The sequence below is a fragment of the Oryctolagus cuniculus genome, chromosome 12 (genome assembly GCF_964237555.1).
Source record: "Oryctolagus cuniculus chromosome 12, mOryCun1.1, whole genome shotgun sequence".
In the NCBI taxonomy this organism is placed as follows: Eukaryota; Metazoa; Chordata; class Mammalia; order Lagomorpha; family Leporidae; genus Oryctolagus; species Oryctolagus cuniculus.
In genome coordinates, this window is record NC_091443.1 from 30,627,516 (window position 1) to 30,640,110 (window position 12,595).

General features: G+C 40.3%; 1 long non-coding RNA gene and 1 pseudogene across 2 annotated transcripts in view; both read right to left on the reverse strand.

The window, feature by feature from the left end:
* Positions 1-10,181, reverse strand: part of LOC138844624 (uncharacterized) — a 107,504-nt gene extending 97,323 nt beyond the window's left edge. For both annotated transcript variants that reach the window (XR_011380735.1, XR_011380736.1), the window contains exons 1-2: positions 10,044-10,181; positions 8,213-8,285 (exon numbers count right to left, since the gene is read on the reverse strand). This is a non-coding gene — a long non-coding RNA (uncharacterized lncRNA). The remainder of the gene's footprint in view (positions 1-8,212; positions 8,286-10,043) is intronic.
* On the reverse strand, positions 1,522-5,516 carry LOC127483715 (protein SET-like; annotated as a pseudogene).
* Positions 10,182-12,595: the final 2,414 nt, after the last annotated feature.

The window sequence follows — 12,595 nt, forward strand, 5'->3', positions numbered from 1 at the left end:
TCAGGTGAAAGCCCTGGCCTGAAGCGCCAGCATCCCATGTGGGTGCCAGTTCTAGTCCCAGCTGCTTCTCTTCTGATCCAGCTCTCTTCTATGGCCTGGAATAGCAGTAAAAGATGGCCCAAGTCCTTGGGCCCCTGCACCCACATGGGAGACCCAGAAGAAGCCCCTGGCTCCTGGCTTCAGATCAGCTCAGCTCCAGCCATTGCAGCCATCTGGGGTGTGAACCAGCGGATGGAAGACCTCTCTCTGTCTCAACCTCTCTCTGTAATTCCGTCTTTCAAAAAATAAAATAAATCTTTAAAAAATTTATCAATTTTCACATCTAATGGGTTTCTTTTGAATTTTATGTAATATGATTCATGTGTTAAAGGTTTTCCTATATCCAAAAAAACTGCATTTACAAAAATAATCATTAATTTTCCCAACTTAATAAACATGGAGATATAAATGCCAACTTTCCAGTGTGCTTTAGGAATACTAGTTAGAGATCATGGATCAATGTGAACATGGTACACTGATAAGGGTATTATTTCTGTAGCTAAATACCTATGTTCAATTCTAGATACACCACTTACTGGTTGTGTGATCTGTGCTTGTTTCCTTAACAGTATCATGGAAATAATGAGAGTACTTATTTCATAAGAGTAAATACTAATAAATATAATGCACTTAATGTCTGGCATATAGTAACAGCTCATTAAATGTGAACTATTATATTAATATCACAATGGTGTTTCCTGGAAAGGGATTCATCTTTGGGACTTATCTTTTCTGTGTCTACTTAAATAAATAAAGTTTCTTTTTTATAACAATTTTGACTGATAGCCATCTACCTCCTTCTTAAACATGACCATCCTATAGAAAATGTTATCTCTTGATACATTAATACTGTGTAACAAAGCACTTCAAAACACAGTGACTTAAAATATAAGCATTTCTTTAGCTCATAATAAATAAATGAATCAGCAATTTAGATTGGGCATTTCTGGATATTCTAGGCTTAGTTATACTCAACTCATATGTCTAGAGGTTAGTTGGTCCTCAGCTGATTTTTGAGTATGACTCAAACTGATTGATATACATCTCATCTGCCAATACTCTTTTTTTTTTCATCATTAGGAGAGAATTTTATTTAAAAGTGTCATCTTCAACTGCAAGGATGTCCGTTAAACATCACAATTAAACATGCCAAAGGAGAAGCCATGTTGTCAAAATGCCCACTTAACCCACCCAAAGATCTCAAACCCACCTTTTGCTGACCTTCTATAACCCCATTTTTTTAAGGTTTTTTTTTCTTTTTTTAAACAAGAGAAAGTAGACAGATACATGTTGGTAAATGCTAACTGTCCGTAGTCACACAGAGACAGTGTAATCTCTGAGCCCAATATACAGAGAAAGGAGGAGAAAAGCTAGAATTCTATGCACTAGTACACAGGGGCCTGGCATCCTCCAGCTTCCAGCAGAGCCAGCAGGAGCAGGAGGGTTTCTTCCCTTCCCCCCCCCCCCCCCCCCCCCGCAGAGCACGGTGGTGTTGATTCCATACAGTTTTTGTTGAGACAAGAGGGATAAAATGAATTTGGAAAAGAAAGGGGTAGAGATTCTTTTCCCATTGTATTCTGCTTCAGGTATTTTCCCCACAATAAGGTGAGAACCATGGTGTAGAGAAAAGAGACCTCAAAAACAGGGAGACTGAGCACAAGAGGGAAAAAAATAAAAAGAAGACAGCAATTTGCTCCCAGGGACTGGAGAAAAAAAAAAAAAAAAAAAAAAGTTGGAATCCATCAGTGTTTTCTATTAGTCATCTTCTCCTTCATCCTCCTCCCCTTCCTCCCCTTCATCCTCGTCGCCTTCCTCATCAATGTCTTCCAACCCTTCTTCTTCTTCTTCATCATCATCTTCTTCTCCTTCCCCTTCATCATCATCCATATCAGGAACCAAGTAGTACCGTAATGGATTCGGCCAAATATCATCCTTGATGACCTCTCCTAACTCATCCGCACCTGCGTCAGAATGGTCAGTAAACCAGGTGAAGTTCTCTGGCTCCTCGTGCTGTCTCTTCCTGCTGGCTTTGTTCTGCGTTTGACTTGAACGTTTCCTCAAATCCTTTCCAGATTTCCATTTGATTTCGGTGGACTTTGAAGATGGATCACCACTCTCATTCAGATGAAATTCTTTGGAGAGAACTTTATTTTCAAAGTATGGATTTTCATCAAAATAAAAATCTATTCCGTAACCTGATTAAATATCTTCAAATTCTGTCACTTCCACTCTGGTCAGATAATGCAGCGCCTCTTCATCCTCCTCCCCAAGCAGTGCAGACACTTGTGGATGGTTGATAAATGTTGTTACCCAAAAATTTGGGATTTTGGCGATCAGTTCTGACCTCTTCTGAAAAAATGGTTGGCGGAGTTTGTTATATTTTTGTTCTACTTTCAAAATCTCCTCACTGGCTTGTTCATTAAGTCTGTCTGTTTCATTTTGTACTTCATCAATATGTTCAATTGCTCCTTGTTCTTTTTCTGAGGTCTCGTCGGCCCCGTCGTGGTTGGAGTTGAGCTCCTTTTTATTGACTTTGGCTGCCGGCGCCGACATGGTGCTGCTCCGCGGTCGTGGCGGGGAGCGGCCAGGGGGAGAGAAGGGAAGGCGCGGGGGGCGGGCGGGCGGCTTCCCCTCACGCCACACGCGCGGACGCTCGCTCTGTCCGGCCGCCTCCTCCCGGCGCTGCTCGCTCGCCCTCCCCCTCGCTCGCTCGATTGCTTGCGCTGCCCTCGCGGCCTGAGGACGAGGGAGGGGCTGGGGCGGCGCGCCGGCCCCGGCCGGCCGGGGCTCCTCCTGCCAATACTCTTGCGTAAAAATGTTCTCATGGTGCTGGCAAAAGTAGGAGAGAAAAGAAACCCCAATATGCAAGCCTGCTTCACATCTCTGCTTGTGTCACTTCTTGTAACATCCCATTGGTCAAAGCAATTCACATGGTTCAGTCAAGAGTTAAAGGGTCAGAAAGATCAACCTGTCCACAGTGGAAGGTGCTAAAAGTTACATGCCAAATGACACAAATACTGGGAGTGGTGAAATGTTAGTTCGTCATCTCCATCATACACAGGGACATTTACTATATCAAAAGGTAGTCCTTTGCAATTACCAGATACACTTGGGGCTGAGCCAAACCATCTCTCTCCAGTTAATTTTCTGAAACTACAACTCTGTTAGTCTAATCATTCTTCTACAAGACATTAAGTACCATTAAAGCACTTGATTAGCTTCCTCATGAATTCTCTTTTGCTAGCTAGAAAAACTCAGTCCTCTCTATTCTATGTCATATATAAGTTGAGAAATGATCCAGCTTGTTCTGTCAATATTCCCCTTAAATCATTGTACTTCATATATGTCAGATATGATCTGATGTTGTTCGGGAAACTATTCATCTATATATTGCATCTATTATCTTCAAAATAGCATAGACTTTTTTTATAGCCATATCACATTATGAGCCCATATGAGATTGCAGACAAATAAAATCTCCAAGTCTTTTGGGTGAACTGCTATTAAGATAAGCTCACTCTTACTAAATTTCCCTATATTGACACAATAACACACTTTCTTTTTGTCAACAATAAATCAATATGGCATCATCATGGATTTCTTATTGCCAATTTTTTTTTAAGATTTATTTATGTATTTGAATGGCAGAGTTACACAGAGAGAGGAGACGTAGAGAGAGAGCAGTCTTCCATCTACTGGTTCACTCCCCCCTTGGCCGCAACAGCCAGAGCTGAGCTGATCTGAAGCCAGGAGCCAGGAGCTTCTTCTGGGTCTCCCACATGGGTGCAGGGGCCCAAGGACTTGGGCCATCTTCTACTGCTTTTCCAGGCTATAGCAGAGAGCTGAATCAGAAGAGAAGCAGCCGGGTCTCGAACTGGCGCCCTTATGGAATGCCACCACTTCAGGCCAGGGTGTTAACCCACAGTGCCGGCCCCTCTTATTGCCAATTTAAAAGCAGCATGTTCTATGGCTGAGAAAGAGCTACTAAGATCAATCCCATTCACAATAGCTATCCAAAAAAATCAAATACCTTGGAATAAATTTAACCAAGGATGTCAAAGATCTCTCCCATGAGAATTACAACACATTAAAGAAATAAATAGAAGAAGATACCAAAAAAATGGAAAAATCCTCCATGTTCATGGATTGGAAGAATCAATATCATCAAAATGTCCATACTACCTAAAGCAGCTTACAAATACAATACAATATCAATCAAAATACCAAGGACATTCTTCTCAGATATAAAAAAAGATGCTGAAATTCATATGGAAATAAAGGAAACACCAAATAGCTAAAGTAATCTTATAGAACAAAAACAAAGCTGAAGGCATCGCAATACAAGATTTCAAGAAATACTTCAGGGCAGTTATAATCAAAATAGTCTGGTACTGGTACAAAAACAGATGGATAGACCAATGGAACAGAACAGAAATGCCACAAATCAATCAATGCATCTGCAACTGATTTATTTTTGACAAAGGAGCTGAATTCAATCCATGGAGCAAGGACAGTCTCTTCAACAAATGATGCTGGGAAAACTGGATCTCCACATGCAGAAGTAAGAAGCAAGACCCCTACCTCACACCTCACACAAAAATCCACTCAAAATGGATTAAAGACCTATATCTACAACCCAATATCATCAAATTATTAGAGAACATTGGGGAATAACTGCAAGGCACTGGCATAGGCAAATAGTTCTTAGAAAAGACCCCAGAGGCACAGGCAATCAAAGCCAAAATTGACCAATGGGATTACATCAAATTGAGAAGTTTCTGCTCTGCAAAAGAAACACTCAGCAAAGTGAAAAGACAACTGACCTAATGGAAAAAAATATTTGCAAACTATACAACTGATAGAGGATTAATAACCAGAATATATGAAGAGATCAAGAAACTCAACAACAACAAAACAAACAAGCCAGTTAAGTAATGGGCAAAAGACTTAAAGAGGCATTTTTCAAAAGAGGAAATCCAAATGGCCAACAGACACATGAAAAAAATTCTCAGAATCACTAGCCATCAGAGAAATGCAAATCAAAACCACAATGAGGTTTCACCTCACACACATTAGAATGGCCTTCATATGGAAATCAACAAATGAATGCTATTGAGGATGTGGGGAAAAGGTACTCTAATCCACTATTGGTGGGAATGTAAGCTGGAAAAGCCACTATGGTAGACAGTATGGAGATACCTTAGAAGGCTGAATATATGAGGCCAGCACTGTGGCGTAGCAGGTAAAACTGCCGCCTGCAGTGCTGGCATCCCATATGGGCACTGGTTTGAGTCCCAGCTGCTCAACTTCTGATCCAGCTCTCTGCTATGGCCTAGGAAAGCAGTAGAGGATGGCCCAAGTCCTTGGACCCTTGCACCCATGTGGGAAGACCCAGAGGAAGCTCCTGGCTCCTGGCTTTGGATCGGTGCAGCTCCAGCCACTGCAGACATTAGGGAGTGAACCATCGAAAGGAAGATCTCTCTCTCTCTCACTCTCTCTCTCTCTCTCTCTCTTCTCTGTGTAACTCTGACTTTCAAATAAATAAATAAATCTTTTTTAAAGAAATATTTTATTTATTTGAAAGACAGAGTTACAGAGATAAGTAGAGCCAGAGAGAGAGGTCTTCCATCCACTGGTTCACTCCCCAAATGACTGCAATGGCCAGAACTGAGCTGATCTGAAGCCAGGAACCAGAAGTTTCTTCTGGGTCTCCCACATGGATGCAGGGGCCCAAGGACTTGGGCCATCTTCCACTGCTTTCCCAGGCCATATCAGAGAGCTGGATCAGAAGAGGAGCAGCCAGGACTGAAACCGGCACCCATATGGGATGCCAGCACTGCAGACTGTGGCTTTAACCTGCTGCACCGCAGTGCCAGCCCCAATAAATAAATCTTTAAAAAAAAAAAAAAAAGAAGGCTGAATATAGACCTACCAGATGACACAGCCATCCCATTCCAGGGAATCCACCCAAGGGAAATGAAATAAGGATATGAAGAGCTATCTGTACCTCCATGTTTATTGCAGCTCAATTCACAATAGTAAAGACATGGAATCAGCACAAATGCCCAACAACTGAAGACTGGATAAAGAAATTATGGGATATATGCACCATGGAATACTGCACAGCAGTTAAAAAAAAATGAAATTCAGTCATTTGCAACAAAATGGAGGAAACTGGAAAACATCATACTTAGTGAAATAAGTTTCCCAAAAGGACAAATTCTACATGTTCTCCCTGAACTGTGATAACTAATAAAGCACCTAAAAGGCAAACTGTAGAAGTGAAATTGACACTTTGAGAAGCAATGACTTTGAACAGCTCTTGTCTTGACTGTTGAGGAATAATTTTTTTCTTCTTTTCTTATTTTGCTTATCTTTTTTTCTTTCATACTAATTGTTTAGCTCTTTACTTAATAGTTAACCATATGTGTATAAAGTTAACTGAAAATAGATCTTAATGAAAAATAAGAGAATAAGAGAGGGAAGAGGTAGGGGGTGGGAGTATGGGTGGGAGGGCGGGCATGGTAAGAAGACTCACCACGATCCTAAAGTTATAACTGTGAAATGTATGAAGTTTGTAACTATAAAGCAGTATAGTTATGCATACATTCCTATGGACTTACTTCTAATGGTACAGTTTAAAAGCTTGCCATGGGACCCCAAGTCCCCTTAAGCTGGGTAGTAAAAATAGCACTTTAAATATTATAAAGATTATATGGATAGGAGTAAGTGTTGAAGTGATCATATAGATAAGATCAAGTTTTAAAGTGACCATATAAATAGGACCGAGTGTTCGGTAATAATAATAGGTAAAATTAAAAAGGAGTGAATGTTCCAACATGGGAAGCAGTCCATACATCAGCCTCATAGAATTACAATCACCTTAAGTAGCATTCTGACCTCAGAATTAGTCCTTAAGGCATTCTCATCTTCTTGTGCATTAAATAAAATTGTATAATAAAAATGAGCAAAAAATCCTAACCCATTTTTGTTATTATATAGTACATGGTAAACAATAAATTAAATTACACTAAAATCAGAATGGCCGGCTGCCACCAGTTATTCTTTTACTATAATAGAAGAAATGATGCAGTATATATGAGAGCAAATAAAAAACCACAAATAATAAAATAATAATATATTTGAATAAAGAAATTTTCCCCCATAAATAGATACAACCACTAAATTGAAAGAAATTGGAAGAAAAATATTGAAACATATTCAAACTTTGCATTATATCAAATAGAATCTCTCATTTCTAGGCTGTAGACATTATCAACCATGGTGGAAGACCTCTCTGTTACTTTGAGTTTACTTTGCTCATTTTGTTGCAACAAAGTTGTGAATGAGAATTTTTAGAAATATTTAAGACTCTAGTATGTGGAAAATTCTGGGAAAGAAATATCTGGTTTTGCAGTTAAATTATTAAATAATATCTTCTCTCTCCTTCTTATTCTAAATCTTAAAAACAAACAAAATTCACATTTTCAAAGAGAAGAAGAGGAAACATTTTATTTTTTGTACAAAATGTGCAGTACAGTTGAATCACTTTTCCTTCTCAAATAATAATCCAGCTTTTGATATGACACAAAAATTAACTGTGCAAAAATACTGTGTACCTTTCACTCCTTGAAGATCTTTCTTGTTTTGCTTTACTAAATAAACTATCTTTTCAGGTCCCCAGATAATACTGGCTCCATCCACTATAGACCTACCATCTACTGCAAAAGCTCTTACAAGTTGTATTGTGAATTGTCTATATGTCTATTTTCTCTACTAGAATGTGAGCTCCAATGGAAAGGAAATATATTTTAATCCTCTTAATATCTCTAGTCCCTAGCTTAAAGAATTCCTATATGGCATTTTGTTGTGGGTAAAAGATTGGAAGATACGACACCCTGCATTGCCCCCAACTCTTCCTGTTACCCCTACCAGCCATATAAGCTGACTCTTAACAACTGAATAGGCAAAAGTTTAACCCGTTACTGCCTTATCAATAATATTTCTCCTCACACCACCACACACACCCAAAAAGGATTATTTCTCCTCCTTGCACTATTTCTCCCTGACTCTAAGCCCCTATTTTGTGTCTCACTATTCACTGTATCTTGACCTCCTGTAAGGTATAAATTAAATTAATAACAGCACAAAGCATTAGACATAGAATACATACCACAATATCTCTGACAAGCAGTTGGCAAATCTCTGAATGAATACTTGAACTTATAAAAATGGTGGAATTCCTCCTAAAGAAACACAATGATTTTCAGATAACTCTTTAACCAAAGCATCTCTGCTCTCTCTCTAATACACACATGCTTCTAAGCCTGTCTCTGTGATTTCTCAGAATAAACCGAATTCTTCTACCTGATTAACTTTCAGCTATTACAAGAATCCAGTCCATACAAGTTTTTCTCTTCCATTTTATACATATTTCATTCTCGCAACTATGAGTGGCTTCCACTCAGGCTTCTCTGAATATGCTCCAATTGTTCAGTCACTTTCAAAATATGATAAAATTGGGGCTGGCACTGTGGTGCAGCAGGTTAATGCCCTGGCCTGAAGTGCAGGCATCCCATATGGACGCTGGTTCAAGACCCAGCTGCTCCACTTCCAAGCCAACTCTCTGCTATAGCCTGAGAAAGCAGTGGAAGATGGCCCAACTCCTTGGGCCCCAGCAACCATGTGGGAGACCTAGAAAAAGCGCCTAGCTCCTGGCTTCGGATCGGTGCAGCTCCAACTATTTCAGCCAATTGGAGAGTGAACCAATGGATGGAAGACCTCTCTCTCTCTCTCTGTGTGTGTGTGTGTGTGTGTGTGTGTGTGTGTGTGTAACTCTGCCTTTTGAATAAATAAATAAATCTTAAAAATATGATTAAAATTAAACACAATCCATCATAAATATTTTATGGAGAAAAGAAAATATCATTTATTCTATGATAGGAGCAGTGATTGTATTACATTTCAGGTTTGAGGAGATCAGGTTTTTGTGGTTTGTTTTTTTGCTTTCATTTTAAGATTTATTTATTTGAAAGGCAGAGTTTCAGAGAGGCAGAGAGAGAAAGATCTTGTATACTCTGATCCATTCCCCAAATGGCTGCAATGGACAGAGCTGGTCCAATCCAAAGCCAGGAGCCAGGAGCCTCTTCTGGGTCTCCGACATGGGTACGGGGTCCAAGGACTTGGGCCATCTTCTACTGCTCTCCCAGGCCATAGCAGAGAGCTGGATCAGAAGTGGAGCAGCCTGGAGTTGAACTGGCATCCATATGGGAAGCTGGCACTGAAGGAGGCAGCTTTACTCACTATGCCACAGGACCTGCTCCAGGTTTTTTTTTGTTTGTTTGTTTGTTTGTTTTGTTTTGTTTAATTTCCAGGCAACAATATTTCTACAATGTTTTCACATGATAGATAGCTTTCACAATTGTGGTTGTTCTGCTATCTAAAAAAATATAGCACTTTATAATTCATGTTAGGAAACTTCATTTTCTCTTTATTTTCCTTAAAGATTAATTTTACTTATTTGAAAGGCAGAGTTTCAGAAAGGCAGAGAAAGAGAGAGATCTTCCACCTGCTGGCTCACACCATAGATGGCCACAAATAGCCAGGGCTGAGCCAGGCTGAAGCCAGGAGCCAGGGGCTTCTTCTGGGACTCCCACGTGGGTGCAGGGGCCCAAGCACTCAGGTCATGTTCTGCTGCTTACTAAGGTGCATTAGCAGGGAGCTGGATTGAAGTGGAGCACCTGGGTCGCAAACCAATGCCCATATGGGATGCCAGCACTGCAGTGTCGCTCCCCCATTCGTGGAGGAACGACACTGGACCCTGCGCTGTTCTCTTTGCCCGGCCCTCCCCGGGTTTGCTGCCAGTCCCTCACTCGTGGAGGAACGACGCTGTCCCGGGTTAGCTGCCGCCCCCCCACCCCGCCTCCACGGAGGGGCGGCACCCCCGCCCCCCCCCCCCCCCCCCCCCCCGCCGCTTTCCCCGCTTCCATGGAGGAGCAGCATACCGCCTGCCAGCTCTCTCGGGGGCTGCTCAGATGTTCCTCAGGTGTTCCTGGTGCATGTTGTTTCTCTCCTCCTTTATAGTCCTCTTCCACCAATCCATGCTCTTCTGCCCACACGCTGAGCACGCTGCTCTCCTCCAATCAGGAGCAGGATCAGCTCCTGCAGTTTATCAGTCGAATTGGCGAGGCAGCTGTGTAGATGTTGTTTGGTCTCTCTCTCAGCGCCATATTGTGGGAGATCAGATGCATAGAATTAGTCCTAATTCCAGTAATTTAGTCTAGTCTCAGTTGCTCCCCACACTGCAGGGGGTGACTTACTTGCTATACCACAGCACCAGCCCCAGAAACTTTTTCTTAATTTGACCTTCCATCTCCATTCCAGCTAATCAGGATCACTTAGATATTAATTCTATCATGCAACATATTAGCTATCTCTCCAAGCTGCATCATTTTCCAATTTAATGAGTATGTCATCTTAGTAAAATAATTTTTAAATGATGAATACAAATTTGAAAGACACATTACTAGAAATATACCATGGGCACTATTTGAACACAGTCTTCAAGTTAGTTACAAATCCAATTTCTGAATTTTCTAATGCACTATGCCTTGAGAGCATGTTCGTATTTTAGTGTGAATCCTTCATAAGACCAAAAACCTGCAAAGCCAACAGCAATTAATTCTTAAAATGAATTTAGAGTTATAACAGACAGTTTTCTTCCAGGAGAGTTCTATTGCAGTTGTCTGTCTATTCATAAGCCTACACTGACTAATTGCCTCCTTAACTAGGATTTTAATTCCTTCTTTCCACAATGATGATTGAATTGTGCAAAGAATTTATTAAAAGTATTGCCTTGAGGGCCAGCACCGTGGCGCACTGGGTTAATCCTCCGCCCGCGGCACCAGCATCCCGTATGGGCACCAGTTCTAGTCCCAGTTGCTCCTCTTCCAGTCCAGCTCTCTACCGTGGCCTGGGAAAGCAGTAGAAGATGGCCCAAGTCCTTGGTCCCCTGCACCCGCCTGGGAGACCAGGAAGAAGTACCTGGCTCCTGGCTTCGGATTGGCACAGCTCCAGCCGTAGAGCTATTTGGAGAGTGAACCAATGGAAGGAAGACCTTTCTCACTGTCTGTCTCTCTCACTGTCGGTAATTCTACCTGTCAAATAAATAAATAAATAAAATCTTTAAAAAAAAAAAAAAGCATCGCCTTGAGTGAGGATGATTTTAGGGAGATTTGATCTACTTATTTCTTTTAGACATAAACTCTAATATATATCATTTCTCATGCAAAAATCTATGGCAAACAGATCTAAATAAAGAGTCCCTAAGAATTCCAGGTAATCACAAGGTCTACAACAATACAACATTAAAATCATTCTTCAAGTAAAATTTGGAAGAAGTAGGAGTTCCAAATATTAGGTATACTGTGATCATCTTCCAAATTCATTCTATATTCAGCAATTTTATTTCCTTTTTTATAACTCTCCTATGTCACTGAAACTTCCATAGAATCTACAGTCCTGACTCAGTGAAAACAAGGTGAATCACAGGCTATAGTTGTTTTATTTTTAGTGTACAGCACAATCCAAAGGGAGTTGCAGATGTTCAGAGACAGAAAAAAAAGAAAGAAAGAAAGGCCAAAATAACACTTTCTGTCACCACTTCCTGAATCTTAACACATGACAGGAGAGAGGGGGCAGCTATAACACTTTTACACGAAACTGTGTACTCTCTGCACCTTTCTGATGTCATTTGCAGTAGGACAATAGAGACAGATGGCAAAGGAAGATACCATATACCACATTTGTGAACCAGGTTAATAGTCTACCACACAACTTCAGGCTATTTCTATTTCTACTATGCAAAATCTGTGTGTAAGATGTGTGAGGAAAAAGGTAGGCAAGCGTAGCTCTTTCCCAGGCAAAACAAACCTTTTATCAGAGATAAGAAAACTATGCTCAAATTATGTTAAATTATATGCACATCAATAAAATGGCTTCCAAATACCACTCAAAAGCTATTTCTAAATGAAGTAGAAACTACTCATTTGGGTAACAAGACATTTTCCAATAATTAAATGTACTTTTTCTACTTTCAATTTACTTTTGAAAGTTTTACACTTAACCCAAACTATTACATGAATTCAATATAAATTAAATCTGAACTTAGAATATGATTGCACAAACAAGTGGGGGTTTTTCCAATGAATTTTAAATTGATGAAAGTATATAATATCAAGCTTTATTTTTGTTGTTTTTTTTAAGCTTTATTTTTACAACACAACTGAGTGCTTATAATTATGTTCATAGTTATCAACTTGACTGTAGCTCAGCGAAAATGCTACTTTATCTTTACCTTGGGAAAGTAAATGATTACATAGGCCTAACCAGCAATGGAGATTGACGCCATCAGTGACAACCTCACGTCACCAGTGGCACGAGATTAAAAAGCCATGACTGAGGTTGGTGTTAGCCTAGCTGCTTAAGACATCAATTAAAATGCCACATGCCATATCAAAGTACCTGGACTTGATACCAGCTCCCTCCTGACTCCAGC